The 17,841-nt window shown below is 33.8% G+C and overlaps 1 pseudogene; it reads left to right on the top strand.

The window, feature by feature from the left end:
• Nucleotides 1–7,500, top strand: part of LOC137622796 (immunoglobulin superfamily DCC subclass member 3-like) — a 222,908-nt pseudogene extending 215,408 nt beyond the window's left edge.
• Nucleotides 7,501–17,841: the final 10,341 nt, after the last annotated feature.

Below are 17,841 nucleotides of genomic sequence, written 5' to 3'. Positions count from 1 at the left end.
ACTGTCGACCACTGACATGAACCTATTCATGCTAAATTTCTGAAAGTAACAGACAACTTAAGAGCTAAGTAATCAACAGTTTTTATTGAAAGCAAACGAAAAATGACATTTGGGTCAACACCTCCATAATCATCAAGATCCATTAACAGTTAGATCTAAACTAATTTCTTTAGCCTCAGAAAAACAGGAATGAGGAAGATCGAACACATCAGACTTTTCCTTTCGACAGTGAGTAATACCGTGTGCGGACGGGATGCTGAATGCACTATTGCCGACAGACAAGATGCCGAAAAGACACAAAGCCCAAAGCATATGAAACCGAACAGTCGTAAAACCGAAGTCATGGAACCGAATGGTCATAAGGCCGAATAGTTCAAAATTAATGACAGAAAGAAATTTTGAAAATATAAATAAATCCAAGTCACCCATACAGTTTGACAATGGAGTTCATTAAGACAGGACGTGGTAGACGGAAGCTCCTTTATAATGGATATACTTACATTGTTGATAAAAAGTTAATGATAGCGAGGGGTGTTTAGTTGCCTTTGTGCGCTCAAGTAGACAAGGCTCTCGTACCTGAGGGAGTGATAGCTGTGTACAGTATATTGGATTTACGAACCCTTTTTGTAATAAAGTGAAGAAAATCCCTGTTCTGATGTCTCATTATCCGTCTACATGGGACATATTAGTGTCAAATACACAGTACAGCCATCGGTACAAAAGAGAAATACCTCAAGGACATCATTAACAACACACTGTACACACAAATAAAACTGATCACTGGTGATGAAGAGGTCACAGCAGCGCCCTTGGTTAGCCCCAGGAAAGCCACGCCCACCTATCTACTAAGGCAACCGAGGTGGGTGGCCGCTCTATGATGATCTCTGGCAAACATTGCTGTGTTCAGTACGGCAATGAAAAGACAGTTATCATAAAAACTTCAAAATTGGTTCATATTTGAGTGTATGAAAATCCACACCAATTAATACATGTTAATTTCAAAGATCAAGAACAAGGTCGAACAAAAGGTAGAGAAATAAGCTGCCACGACGGAGGTCTGCACTTTACTGAGTGCCCCTCCAGTTACTGGTTTTGTTAGCCTCACGATAGTTTCGTAGTAATCTCTTAAATGGTTCTTATTGGTTCTTGATGAGAGTGATAGTTGTATTTTAGATACAAATAAAAAATGTAAAAGATTTTGAAACCGGTGGTAATGAGAATACATAGAAGTCAAAACTAAAAAATATAGGGTTTTTTATTTAGTGTTACGTATATATATTCATACACATACACACACACACACACACACACACACACACATATATATATATATATATATATATATATTGTGTGTGTGTCTGTGTTTCTAGATATATGTATGCATGCATATGCGTAAGTGCATGTGGGTGGGTGGGAGTACGTGTGTATGTGCACAAGGGCTATTGGATTATTCCGTAAAAAGCAACTTTTCTATATGATTAATAGAAGAGGCGTTTTTCATGCATACTTATTGCTCCCCTTTCGCACAAACCTTTACCTAAAAGATGAAATATAAATATAATGTACAAAAATATAAATTAAAATATTCAGTGTAAATTGGATGCTTAAATAAAATGAACATTTAAAAAAAAAAAAAGATTGAAACAGAATGAAATATAAAATATAAATATAGATATATAATACAAAATATAAAATACAAAATGAAAAATATGAAATAAAAAATAAAAAATATAAAACATAAAAATACCAATACAAAAAAATATTTTTTTTTAAATTCTACAGCGTTGACTGAATTTTTTCATTATACTGTAATTCTTTTTTTTTATGTAATTTTTCTTTCATTTTTTTTTTCAAATATCTTCAGAACGTTCACTTTAATACTTGAAGCTTTAACTTATTAATATGGATTTTTCAATTTTCAAGGCTCTGATGATGGACGAAGTTTATTCGAAAAGTAATCAACAAACATTATATATATATATATACATATATATATATATATATATATATACATATAAATATACATATATATATATATATATATATATAAATATACACACATATATATATATATATATATATAAATATAAATATATATATATATATATATATATATATACAAATAGAAAGATAGATAGATAGATAGATTAATGCATGTATGTATGTTTGTAAGATTATACGTATGTATATATATATATATATATATATACTGCATATACTTGGATGTAAATATATTTATTCATATACATATATGTATATATCGACATGTTTATATGTGTATATCTAAATGTATACATATATATATATATATATATATATAAACAGGCATATATATATGTATATATATATATATATACATATATATATATATATATATATATATATCAGATTCAAATCACATCAACAGCATTAAATGTTACCTGTATGTAGCCATAAAAAATATTAAGAGACATCACGAAACATTACAACGACACATTTGTTGTTTCCTCCGAAACTCCAACGACAACATTTAACTCTGTCCCATAAAATTCAATAATTAACTTTAATGACAAAATGGAGTTGATTGACACGAGCTAATTAGAGAAGGTCATTAACCAGTCGTCCCTGGATTCTTGTGTTCTTGATAGTTGCAATATAAAACGAAAAAATACAAAAGTAGATGATTGGTGTCATTAACCTTTGGTTAATTCGAATTTGATTATTTCGAAACGGGTTTGAAGAAAAATGTATAGGAAAAAATGAGGATAACATTAAATATTGAATATGGAAATGCAAAGGAAAGGAAGATGAAGGAACGTAGGATTGTGTGAAGAGGTTGACATAAATCTAGAAAATAACGGAAAAGAGAAAGATAAGGAAAAAAGAAATAATCTTCCTTTATACTATGACAACAAACATCAAATCTGCTGAAGCCGATGCCGAAGTTAAAGTGACATCGAAAGGCGTGATGAAAAAGGAATCCCACCGGGAGGCGAAAAGACACAGCCATCGCAAGAAGCGGAAAAAGGACTCGCCTGAGGACATTTGTAGGCCTAAAGCCACCTTCCAGAATTTAGGCCACAGGAACCACACAGCCTTTGAAGTTCCGGTTTCCATCACCTCTCGTCCCTACCGGAAAATCCTACAAGACTTTACTGATTCTTCATCTTCTTATTCTTCTTCTCCTCATCCCCCTCTCGTCCCATCTTCCTTCCCCATTTCTCCTGCGTCTTCCTATCGTTCCTCGCCCAATTGCCTGCTTCCTCTCCTGCTGTTCCTCCTCCTCCATAATCACGTAGGCCTAATGACCGACGCCTTCGGTGAAATCTCAGGTGAGTGGAAGTCATTAATCCATAGAGTAGATTCTCTTATGTAAATCACCCCCTCCCCCCCCCCGCCTTTGTTCTTTCAGCGAACTAATTAGGATAATAAGGTCATTGACACTTTTTATATGCATATATAATCTTTTTTTTTCTTGGGACCTTTTCTTATCTGTGCTGGGGTAGGGTAGGGAGAGAGAGAGAGAGAGAGAGAGAGAGAGAGAGAGAGAGAGAGAGAGGAGATTCCCAAGTGGTTTCAGCCTTCCGGGTCTTCTTGAGTACCTTAACACAAAGGTTGTCAGACATGTACAGTATATCTGTTTATATGCAGTATCATATGTATGCTATATATATATATATATATATATATATACATATATATATAGATGTACATATATATAAATATATAAATATAAATATATATATATATATATATATATATGTGTGTGTGTGTGTGTGTGTATATATATATATATATATATATACATATATATTTATATATTATACATATATAATGAATATAAGGGGGAGATTTAATAGTAGTAAAACTGACCGAACTTTACCCTAAATGTCTGCAAGAATGCACTATAGTCTATACCCAGACCTTGGAAAAACTTTATCATGATACTAATTCACAATAGAAAAGGGAGACACAACAGACCTATAAAATTACCATCCAATAAGTTTACTCTAAGCAATCTATAAAATATCTACAAAGATCATATTAGGCCGAATAGAATGACAGGTATACTTTAATCAACCAAGAGAATAGTCAGATTATGTATGGTATTTATTAACTATGACAAAGCTTTTGATTCTGTGGATCATGGGAGAAATTGCAAAAGAGGATAGAAGATATGAATTGTAAAAATAGAAATATAGGACTGAAAGTGAATATGATTGAACTAAGATAATGTTCCATGAAAATGTATAGAGACAAGAAATAAGTTATGGACCAACCTTTAGAGATCATATATGAATATATATATCTAGGAGAAAAATCAAAAGAATTATAAGCAAAGGATGGAGAGCTTTTGGTAAACAAAATGAGATTGTGAAAAGTAAGATGACACGTTCTCTAAAAACAAGAGTATTTAATCAGATGGTCCTACCAGCTTTAACTTGAGCATAAAAAGTCAGGAACCTTAATAAAACCTTAGAATTTAAGTTAGTTACAACTTAAGAGAGCTATGGAAAGAATAATAATGGGAATGACACTAAGAGACAGAAAAAGAGCAGCAAAGATACGAGAGCAAATTAAAGTAGAAGATATTCTAACAACATGTAAGAAAATGAAAAGGACATGGGGAGGACATAATAAGAATGACAGATAATAGATGGACATTAAGAATAAGAGAATGGTTCCCTAGAGATTGTTAAAGAAGCAGGGGAAGGAAGAGAAGACGATGAGTTGACGAACTAAGAAAGTTTAGGTACCCTGACACTTGCACGAATTTGTGGCACGCATTGTCACGACTTGAGTCGTGAACTGGCGTGAACTCGTCGTGAACTGGAATGAACTCGTCGTGAACCTGTCGTGACGAGAATTTTGAAACGTTAAAAATTTTGGTCGCGACAAAATTTCGTGAACGCGGTGTGAACTATGCGCGAACTGTTTGTGAACTCGTCGGGACGATGCGGGAAGTGCGCATACTATGCTAAAATTATGCATGAACTTGTCGTGAACTCATCATGCTAGTTCGTGTCAATGTGGACAGGTGAGTTGTGATTCTGAGGTAATTTTCGTCTTTTTTTCTGATTTTCCAGTTCGTGCCACAAAATGTCACGACTTGCCACGACAAATTCGTGGCAAAAAGTCGTGCAAGTGTCAGCCTGGCATTTGCGGTTATGGACGGGCATAAACAAACGCAAGTGGAAGGACATGCCTGTGGCCTTTGTTCGGCAGTGGACTAGTAACGGCTGGTGATAATGATACACACACACACAAACACACACACACACACACATATATATATATATATATATATATATATGTATATATATATATATATATATATGTGTGTGTGTGTGTGTGTATATATATATGTGTGTAAAATATATAAGTGTATCAGAAAAGACCAAATACCTAATAAAGAAAAGATTGGAAATGAGAGCAAAATCCAAAAGATATGAAAAAAGGAGCAGAATTCAATATCCAAAATAAAAAAAAAAACACAATCAGACAAAAACTGATAAAGTACCAAAGAAAAAAAAAAGCATTAAATCGATGAAAAGAAAACTAGGAAAAGGGCGCCAACAGATGTTTGCTTTAAAGGAAGAAAATGGAAATATTATCCATAATAGAGATGAAATGATAAAAATTGCAGAGAATTTCTATACAATGTTATACAATAGTGATATACGAAATAACTGTGTCAATAGAAATAATGACACGCCTTAGCCGGTACCAAACATAACAGTAGGAGAAGTAAAGAAAACATAAAAAGGCGCGGAAAGAGGCAGAACAGCAGAAGATGGTCTAACAATTGATTTAATATGAGATGGAGGAGATTTCATAGTAGTAAAACTCGTTGAACTTTACTGCAATAAGTTATATGTTAATGATTCTTCAGGAAATAAATTATTTGTTATATGTTAATGATTCTTCAGAAAATAAGTTATATATTATATGTTAATGATTCTTCAGGAAATAAGTTATATGTTAATGTAAAGACTCTTCAGGAAATAAGTCATATGTTATATGTTAATGATTCTTCAGGAAATAAGTTAAATGTTATATGTTAATGATTCTTCACGAAATAAGTTATATAAATAATTTGTTATTAATTCTTCAGGAAATGAGTTATAAGTTATATGTTAATGATTATTCAGGAAATAAGTTATATAAGCTATAAGTTAATAATTCCTCAGGAACAGTCCTAAAATTTCCCTTTTCCCAATGATAAAATTCAAATGGCTGAATAACATTATGCACAATCGATCATAATAATGAGTTTCATTGACCAAGCCTATCAAAGGATAGGAAGGTTAGCTGTCACTCTATCAATAAATATATTTCTGTCGGCTCATTACGGAATGTAAATCATTAAACAAATTGGAATATCATATATGCAACAGGTAGTACCACACTCAATGAATGCATATATGCAACAGGTAGTACCACACTCAATGAATGCATATATGCAACAGGTAGTACCACACTCAATGAAGGAATGAATGATAATCAAGTTTCAATATAGTTCGAATCAGTGAAACTTCAAATGTTAAAACTTGCAGTGAATATTCTCAAGTTGAACATTTGATATAAGTCTCTTTTCATGGTTTATGGATGGAAGATCTGTTTTAATGTTGTTACTGTACGTAAAATGTTTTGTTTTAGTTGTTCATTACTTCTTTTATGGTTTATTTATTTCCCTATTTCCTTTCGGCACTATGCTAGTTTTCCCTTTTGGAGACCCTGGGATTATAGCATCCTGCTTTCCTAATTAGGGTAGCAGCTTTGCTGATAATAATAATAATAATAATAATAATAATAATAATAATAATAATAATAATAATAATAATAATAATAAATGGCCTGCCGAATAATAGAAACTTGTGGGATACATCAATTCATTTTTTACATAAGGTAATATATATATATATATATATATATATGTGTGTGTGTGTGTGTGTGTGTGTACAGTTGGACACATGAGTTTCGAGCACACCTCGCTCTGACGAGATACACCCTGTCATACCCTTACTGGGCGGAGAGTTCCTGCTTGTAGACCTGGCGGCCACTGATGCCATCTCTTCCTATGCTTATCAATTGGTTACTCACCACGCAGTGAGGGGTATGGCAAGGTGTATTTCCTCAGAGTGAGGTGTGATAGGAATTCTTGTGTCTAGCTGTACATATACTCAATGACATGTATGATCATTCATACCAAAACCTTTATTCATTCTTTAATCATTAGTAAGAAAATCTATACCAAAAATTTAATTTTTTTTCTTTGTTCTTTTCCCAAAAGTAATTTTCCTAAGCTAGCTGGCAGCAGCTTTTAATAGCCTTTTTTTTTTTTTTTTTTTTTTTTTTTTTTTTTTTTTTTTTTTTTTTAACCAAAAGAAAATTGTCACATACCTTTTAACTATCAACCTGCTTTAATTCCAGTCTGACAACCTAGGCCCTGGCGTGGTCTGCTCTTCGGCCACGCCCACCAGTGCCCCAAAACAGCCTGACAACCCCAGGGGACTCCAGAACAGGCTATCCCTCCTGAAGAGGGACTCGCCACTGACGAAGGCGTCCAAAGACGCTCCCGAGGCGCCTACAACGAACACGGAAAACGAAGCCAAAGCCAGGGCCGCTCAACAGCAAGACGGAACGCTGGCAAAGAAGAGGAGGAGGGAAGCAAGACTGGGTTTTTTGAAGTGGAAGTGGGTTGTGAATCACGTGACCAGTGGCAGTGAGGGAAACCGCTTCCTAGATCTGTGTCGCTTGGCGCAGAATAAACACGTCCAAGACGAAACTAAAAGTGGCGAGAGTGTTTTATAGAACGGTTGGGCCATGTTTAAACATTGGCCGTAAACAATGGTGAAAATCCCGGAATAAATGTTGCCAGGCATTTTCTGTTTTTGAAATTGGATATATAGACCTAAAGGAGTGATATTAAGGTCACCAACCCATAAAATAGAACATAGTATGGTAAAATTACGGTTGCCTGTATTTTACTGAAATACGGATGAGAACAGTATATTTTTACGGAGAATATCCGATTAAAATTACGTTTTTTTTTTAAACAGTGTGTTTACAAAGATGTGTTTGTAATGATTGTTATTATTTTTCTTTTTCTTCTTCTTGGTGCTGTCGTGTGGGAATCAAATTGCCATGGAGTATTACAGAGAATATAATAAATATCAATAAATATTAATATTTTCCTCATTTCTTGGAGATGAAAATAAGTTAGCAAATATATTGGAATCCGATATAAATTCATAAATAAAGTATCCGTAATAATAATAACAATAATAATAATAATAATAATAATAATAATAATAATAAAAATGATAATAATAATAATATTAATAATAATAATAATAATAAAAATAATAATAATAATGGTAATTAAGTTGAAAAAAATGGTATAGAATGCAGAGGACAATTTATTGTTCAACAAAAACTAAGTATTATCATTACTCAAAAGGAACAGCTTATTCCACTATTATCATTATTCAAAGGGGGAACCCTACTTCTGCTACTATCATTACTCAAAGGGGGGGGGGGCAGCTTATTGGGCTTAATAATTATAACTCCACCTTCAGAAAGGTAATTGTTATAATCCCCTGAAGATATTATTAGCTATTATTGACAGGATATAGAGAGGTCATTATCACTGCTTACGTCAAAGTTGAATCTGTGGAAATAACACATACTTGATATGATATTATACATACATATATATATATATATATATATAGTAAGTACTGTATATACATATCTATAAATACATATATGCATATGTAAATAATATGTATTCATGTATATGTATAACTGTATATACATAGATATAAGCATATATATGCATTTATATATATATATATATATATATATGTATGTATGTATGTATATATATGTAAAAATAAATAAATAAATATATATATATATATATACATATATATATACATATATATGTATGTGTGTGTGTGCGCACGCGTGTGTGCATGTGCATGTATGCAGTTATGTGTACATTTGCATAAGAAAGAGAGAGAGAGAGAGAGAGAGAGAGAGAGAGAGAGAGAGAGAGAGCCTCGTAGTATCCGGAGCATCACAAAATTGCACATATAACTCTATTGTTATGACCAACGCTCCCAGACCAGACTGTATACGAAAATATAATGGGTTTTTAGAAAATTAAACTTAAAGCTTCCGGAGAGAGAGAGAGAGAGAGAGAGAGAGAGAGAGAGAGAGAGAGCAGCTTTAAAGTTGAACTCGGAATACTTGAAGTTTTATCTTTGTTTAATTTCTACCTTTGTGGAGTAGGTGCAATGACTTCTACCGCTGGGAAAGAGATTATTTCAATGCAAAGACTGCAGAAGAAAAGATGCATCTTGGATGCATCATGTTTGTACCTCGTTAAAGCCCTCACAGAGGTACCTTAATGAGGCCCTTCTAAGTGCTTTTAACTAACGTTTGTTTTTGCCTTCCTCTTTCTATATCTACCTATATATACAGTATATATAGATATATATATATATATATATATATCCCATTCTGCTGTGCCTATTAACGAAAAGGGCCTCAGTTAGATTTAGCAAGTCGTCTCTATCTACTCTATCTAGAGCTAATATATATATATATATATATATAATGTGTGTGTATATATGTAATAATATATAAATATATATATATATATATATATATAGGCTATATATATACATATATATACACACATAAATGTATATATATATATATATATATATATATGATTAGAATATACAAGATTAGATGCACGATTATAATAAAATGGAAAATACCATCTAATATTGTAAAAAGTAATAAAGAAAGTAATGAAAATTTATCAAATAAGCGGATAACAGAGAGAAGACAATGAAAAATACTTATTACAAATTAGAAAAGTCGGAAATAAAATCCCAAACAGTAAATGAAAATAGAGATTGTAATGTGGACGCAAAATACTTAAAAAAAAAAAAGAATTGCGACTCTTTTTGCGACCCTTCAGCAGTAACCCTCTTTTTTTTTTTTTTTTTTTTTTTTTTTTTTTTTTTTTTTTTGCTATAATTTTAGCGAACTTTTCTGCGACCCTTTAATTGTGATCCTCTTATTTGCCACGCTTTAGTTGCGACCCTTTTTGCGACCATTTTTCGTGACCCATTTTAAACCCCTTTTGGGAGACCCCTTTTCGCGACATTTTAGCAACCCTTTTTAGCTAATCTTTTTTGCAACCCTTCAGCAGCGACACTTTCTTCGACCTTATTTTGCGACTCCTTTTTAGCAACCCTTTTTTCAGAACCCTTTTATTTGACGCCAGCTGACGAAGACAAAAGCATTTTGAGCTCAAATCGGTCGGCAGATAATTATATCACCAGGCAGGGGTCATCAGTGGGAGATAAAGAGTGGAGAGGTTGAAAGCAACTGTGCAAAATGCATTGTAGGTTTTCCAAGCAGTGCAAAATTAGGTGGGTTTATTGCACGGCTCTATCTATACGATTCTTTTCATTTGTGGATTGTTAAGTATATTTATTTCATACATATATATTTTTTATTTAAGCCGCAATTGCTAATGTTGTCATTGCCCGGTGAAAAATGAATTGTATTCAGAGTTGTACATTTTTCTGAACGGTGGGAATGCATTTACTTTGATGTTGAATACATAAAATTTTTTATGTGAAACGTTAGGTAATTAGTGAGTTACACAGTTCCACATTTAGACGAAAATTTAGGATTTTCATTTACACAGTTTCACATTTCCTCATCAGAGAATAATTTATGATTTTCATTTACACAGTTTCCCACTTCCTAAACAGAAGGAAATTTAAGATTTCCAGTAACACGGTTTCACAATTTCTAACCAGAAGAAATTCTGATATTTTCAGACTTATACTTATTGTATATTTTGTAAAGATGGAAAGATAATTAATCTTTTTGTGGAAAATCGTTTATAAAATGAGGAAAATAAACATGACTATTCCTTCCTATTAAAGATATTATCTTTACTCAGTAAAGGAGGTCTTCTTAAGAGCACAATGTTGTTACTGGAGATCTATTAAGCTTTGGTTAAAAGAAAGACTTCAAAATCAATAAAATCGAAAACCCTTTCACCCAATCATGAAATGAGTGCACCAAGAGAGAGAGAGAGAGAGAGAGAGAGAGAGAGATTCTAAAATCATAAAAGCCTTACGCTTGTATCTCCTTTCATATCTCCATAAATATCAATCCGTTCTCAAGTAACTCCCAAAGACTGACTTTGTCTCTAAGGAGGTTAGATGTAATTCCATCAGGATTAGTAGATTTTTTGCTTTGCTTTTAATAACTAATTTTTGTATAAAATAAACGGGTCAGGAGAGGAATACAGTACACTGAAGAAAAAGGATTTGGAAAAGTGGAAGAGTACATGGAAGCTAGATATAACAAGAGATAATTTTTCACTAAGGATTTTTCTTATGGCAAAGCATATATAAACTATATAGAAAAAATCGTGAGTATAAAAGTATTCCAGGCTGGGTGGCAGAGTGAAAAGGACTGGTTGTGCTTGGTGATTTAGATATAAAAGTAGATAAAAAAATAGTTGTGCTAGTGATTTAGATGTGTAAACAGATAAAAGGACTAATTGTGCTAGGCGACATAGATGTGCACGTAGATGAAAGGGCTAGTTGTGCTAGGTGATTTAGATGTGAATGTAGATAAAGGACTAGTTGTCCTAGGTGACTTAGATGTGAAAGTAGATAAAAAAGACTAGTTGAGCTAGGTGACTAAGAAGTGAAAGAAGATAAAAGGACTAGTTGTACTAGGTGACTTAGGAGTGAAGAAGATAAAAAGACTAGTTGTGCTAGGTAACTTAGAAGTGAAAGAAGATAACAGGACTTGTTGTGCTAGGTAACTCCGATGTGAAAGTAGATAAAGAGACCAGTTGTGGTAGGGGATTTAGATGTGAAAGTAGATAAAAAGACTACTTGTGCTAGGTGGCTTAGACGTGAAAGTAGATAAAAAAGAATGGTAGTGGTAGGTGACTTGGATATGAAAGTAGAAAAAATAAATAAGAATTCTTAGGCAAAAGGGCTTTTTGCCTATATTAATGCATTCTTCAAATTATTCTAATCAGAACAATAGTCCTGTATCTAAAACTGATAGTAACGGGCACGAAACACCATCACCCTTGAAATCATTTACGAAATTATAAAAAGATTGAAAGAAGAAAAAAGCAATTTGTCACCGTGAAGACATCATCAAAGAAACTCTTACAGAAGGAGTGAGCCGGTTTATTTGCATGTTAATCTAGTGTCACTGACTAAGATGAAAATGTCGCTTGAGAGAGAGAGAGAGAGAGAGAGAGAGAGAGAGAGAGAGAGAGAGAAATCATATAAATTCTGTGAAGACTGAAACCTGACATTTAATCTTTCTGTTGACATGTGGATGAAAGTTAGACATAAACTCTAACATATTTGTAAGCCTCCTGACAAGAGAGAGAGAGAGAGAGAGAGAGAGAGAGAGAGAGAGAGAGAGAGAGAAATGACTTAAAGCAGGTGTTCCTCTTGTCTCTGGAAGGATTAAAAAATCCATTTTACGAGATTTAATGAGAGTCTGATGAACTATGAAGTCTCCCACACAACACAGCCCTTAATTCCACAATAATAATAAAGCCGATGTATATACAAAAGCTACAGTAGGTCATACACGCTGTATGTGATGAATATATTAACGAGTTAACAAAGGCACTTCCATATCATTAGTGTTGCAATGCAATGCATGTGAATGTATTCGTCCGGGTAATTGCAATTTATAAGCCAAATACATTCAAATCATTTGGGATATCTCTTGTGTATAAATACGTCATGAAAATCCATTTCAAACACTGCTACCAAATACCTTTCAACATCTTTTAAAAGTTCAAGCATCGTTTCCATGAAAGGAAAATATGAACTATATCTGGTTTTATTTCATTGGATACAATCGCCAAATGTTTCCCTTCGCCAATTTTTTCGCAACGTCAAATTTGGCAAAGCAAAGAGTAATCCAGAAGGGAGGCCGCTTTGTAATGATCTCTGGAACGTATATATATATATATATATATATATATATATATATATATATATATATATATATATATATATATATATATATATATATATATATATATATATTGTTATTAACGGAGGTCATTGCGCCACCTTATTTTCAAACAAAGGCCCCACCAGCAAGCACTTGGTCGGCAGGCCACAAGTTTTGGGACCCTACCCAGAGTCTCACCCCCTCTCCAACCATCCTATACCAGTCTACTCCCCTTGAGATCTCATTTTTAGCCATCTTTTATGAACCACGTGACAGCGTTGAGATCCCAGGAGAAGGAAGGAGGCGAGATGTGAAGGATGTAGGGCCACGTGACAAACCCTGACCAATAGGACAGCGGTCAGGCCAATTCTCCCTACCACCCCCAATTGGGGGCCAAGTGGGGTTGAATCTACCCAGGAAAAACTGGGTCTCCCTCTTCGCTAACAGACCTCCATGAGAAAAACATCAGCTCTCTTCACCCTCAAGACATCAGGGAGGCTGGCCCTGACCTACCCTCCACAAGGGAGGAACCAGAGTCCTTTTTACTAAGGTAGGGTGTCTGATTTTGAGATCCTCATCATCCTTACCCAACCTTCCATCCCTTCCTAATCACATCCCATATTTTTTCCTTTTATCCTTTAAAGAAAGATCCTACCCACTGAACCTTTTTTATCCTATTCCCTATACCCAAACCACATGTGCCGTTTGCTTCTAACCTTAATTAATTCACCCTGTGACAGTGTTGATTCCCACGTGTAGTGTTTAAATCCGTAAGCTTTGCATTTTCATTTAACTTGCTTAAAGGTTTTAACTACACGATGACTTCATCGTGTTCCCAGCCTGTAGAAGTGTTCCGTTAATAATTAAATTTATTTCCTTTTCCAGGGAACGTGATTGCTGTGCTGAAGTCTCACCCACGGTCCATCAAACTCCACTCGAAGCTTATCGTGGCTTAAATTAAAATATAGTTATCTGCTGTGCTCCCCTTTTATTAATTTTTATTTAAATATTATTGTAAATATATCTATTTGTCGGTATTCCTTATCCTAATGCCGTCTAGCGACTTTTCCATTATTCCTTTCCTTTGTTATTGCCCAGAGTTCCTTACGCGAGGCCGGACTCCCAGCACGGGCTCGTAACAAACTGGCGACCTTGCCAGGATTCGCTAAGATAGTAATTTTAATTTATTGTTATTAACGTAAAATTCCCCCTTTTCTGTCTTTAGCGACTTGACGAATCTCATTTTCATTCAAAGTAAATTCTTTTATCATTGAAGTTGGAACCGTGGCAGAAAACAGCAAAAGCATTCTATTTTCATTGTTAAAATTTTGTGTTTATTTGAGCGTGTGTTCGTACCGCGAACCCTTTTGTTTTTAAAACCCACGTGGTACACTTCAGTCCTTTTGTTTAGCAGGATAGCCAACCGCTTGAGAAGAATTTGTATTCTGTTTTTTTCTGAGTGTTTATTATCACAGTGGTTAAAATTTACGAAATTTTAGGGAAAAAACGTGGCCGGCTAACCACGTGTTGATTTCCAGTGAGGCATAATTCCTGTGTAGGGTAACGGTAAGAACACATGGCATTCCTTATTTCGATTTTTTTTTTTTTATAGTAAGGGTATGTAATTTCATTTGGTTACTTTTGTGGGATATTATTTTTAGGTACATTTTTTAAAGGGATAATTTTCGTACGATTGTGTTAAAATTGTTAACCTTAAGATAAAGAATTTACGATATCACGTTCAATTTCATTTTTTTCAGTCAGGGTATAGGATTATTTAGATAAAATATTTGGAAAGTGTAATTTCTTAAATTCATTCTTTTTACTGAAGGGAAAGTATGTAAAGGGATTGATTTTCTTAGTGAAGCAATAAGCAAACTCAGTGACATTGTTTGTTTTATTTAATTTATTATACTTTAAGTATAAATACAAACTTTGCTTTAAGTCACAGAGTTGCAAGTGGTGGTGTTGCAAGAACGCACCCACACATTTTACAAATCCATTTTTTTCTTATGACTAGCATAGAGGGTTACACATCGTAGAGATTCCATTTTTCTTATGACTAGCATAGAGGGTTACACATCGTGGAGATTCCATTTTTTATTATGACTAGCATAGAGGGTCACACATCGTGGAGATTCCATTTTTTCTTATGACTAGCATAGGGGGTCACACATTGTGGAGATTCCAATTTTTCCTATGACTAACATAGAGGGTCACATATCGTGGAGATTCCATTTTTTCTTATGACTAGCATAGAGGGTCACATATCGTGGAGATTCCATTTTTTCTTATGACTAGCATAGAGGGTCACATATCGTGGAGATTCCATTTTTTTTCTTATGACTAGCATAGAGGGTTACACATCGTGGAGATTCCATTTTTCTTATGACTAGCATAGAGGGTCACACATCGTGGAGATTCCATTTTTCCTTATGACTAGCATAGAGGGTCACATATCGTGGAGATTCCATTTTTTCTTATGACTAGCATAGAGGGTCACATAGCGTGGAGATTCCATTTTTTTCTTATGACTAGCATAGAGGGTTACACATCGTGGAGATTCCATTTTTCTTATGACTAGCATAGAGGGTCACACATCGTGGAGATTCCATTTTTTTCTTATGACTAGCATGGTGAACATTCCATTTATTCATATGACTAGCATAGAGGTTCAACCATAGTTGTGATTCCATTTTTTTATGACTAGCATAGAGGTTCACCCATTGTTGTGATTCCATTTTTCTCATGACTAACATAGAGGTTCACCCAGAGATGTGATTCCATTTGTTTATGACTAGCCTGAAGGTTCACCCATGGCTGTGATTCCATTTTTCTTATGACTAGCATAGAGGTTCACACATTGTTGTGATTCCATTTTTCTCATGACTAGCATAGAGGTTCACCCATAGTTGTGATTCCAATTTTTTTATGACCAGCATAGAGGTTCACACATTGTTGTGATTCCATTTTTCTTATGACTAGCATAGAGGTTCACCCATTGCTGTGATTCCATTTTTCTTATGACTAGCATAGAGGTTCACACATTGTTGTGATTCCATTTTTCTCATGACTAGCATAGAGGTTCACCCAGAGTTGTGATTCCAATTTTTTTATGACTAGCATAGAGGTTCACCCATAGTTGTGATTCCAGTTTTTTTTTTATGACCAGCATAGAGGTTCACCCATTGCTGTGATTCCATTTTTCTTATGACTAGCATAGAGGTTCACCCAGAGTTGTGATTCCATTTTTTTTATGACTAGCATAGAGGTTCACCCATTGCTGTGATTCCATTTTTCTTATGACTAGCATAGAGGTTCACCCAGAGTTGTGATTCCATTTTTTTTATGACTAGCATAGAGGTTCACCCATAGCTGTGATTCCATTTTTCTTATGACTAGCATAGAGGTTCACCCAGAGTTGTGATTCCATTTTTTTTATGACTAGCATAGAGGTTCACCCATTGCTGTGATTCCATTTTTCTTATGACTAGCATAGAGGTTCACCCAGAGTTGTGATTCCATTTTTTTTATGACTAGCATAGAGGTTCACCCATAGCTGTGATTCCATTTTTCTTATGACTAGCATAGAGGTTCACCCAGAGTTGTGATTCCATTTTTTTATGACTAGCATAGAGATTCACCCATAGTTGTGATTCCATTTTATTTTGTCTAGCATAGAGGGTCAACCATAGTTGTGACTCCAACAGTATCTCAATAAGTCGACAAAATCTTAATAATTCGACAAAATTTCAATAAGTCGACAAAATTTTAATAAGTCAACAAAATCTCAATAAGTCAACAAAATGATAAAAAGTCGACAAAATCTGAACGAGTCAACAGAATCTCAATAAGTCGACAAAATCTTAATGAGTCGGAAAATCTTAATAAGTCAGCAAAATCTTAATAAGTCAACTAAACCTTAATAAGTCGGCAAAATCTTAATAAGTCAACAAAATCTTCACAAGTCAACAAAATCTTGATAAGTCGACAAAATCATAATAAGTAAACAAAATCTCAATAATCAAGAAAATCTCAGTAAGTCAACACAGTCTCAATAAGTCGACAAAATCTTAATAGATAGACAAAACCTCAATAAGTCAATAAAATCTAAATAAATCAACAAAATCTAATTAAGTCAACAAAATCATAATAAGCCAACAAAATCTCAATAAGTCGACCAAATCTTAATAAATCGACAAAATCCTAATAAGGCGACAAAATCTCAATAAGTCGCCTAAATCCTCATAAGAAGACAAAATCTTAATAAGTCGACAAAATCTCAATAGGTCGATAAAATCCTAGCCTTCGTTAAGAATGAAATAAACATCGTTTGGAATTATGCCATAATTAGATGAATAAAATAGAAATTTAGGTTTAGCGTAGTTTAATCGAGTTTTCCTAAAACCATTTTACTTTATTGTACTCATTTTGCCATCTCCGGATTTTGTTCTTTTTCCGATTTATTAGATTTCCTCATCATCATTATAAATTAGTTCACTTTTCATTATGAATATTCTTGGAGTCTAGCGAGAGCTCAGCTGGCTTTGTCTGGGGATCGTTGTCCATTGTGGCTATAAAATGAATAAATTGACATATTGCTTTTTATATTCAACAACGGACTATATTGTAAGATAGCTTGACTACTTAGAATTTCTGCTGATTGACATCAGCTGGGAACAAGGTTCGCCAATTTCAATGACTAAGTCAAAATAAATGTACTTTCACATCCTTATTAAGAAAAAACGTAATTTTAAATTTCCAAAATGGTTAATAGTTTATAGGAAAATAAAAAGAAACATGATTAAGCAACTC

The sequence above is a fragment of the Palaemon carinicauda genome, chromosome 29 (assembly GCF_036898095.1).
Source record: "Palaemon carinicauda isolate YSFRI2023 chromosome 29, ASM3689809v2, whole genome shotgun sequence".
NCBI classification, from domain to species: Eukaryota; Metazoa; Arthropoda; class Malacostraca; order Decapoda; family Palaemonidae; genus Palaemon; species Palaemon carinicauda.
The sequence above is the reverse complement of the archived record's forward strand: the minus strand, read 5'-3'. Positions and strand labels throughout refer to the sequence as shown.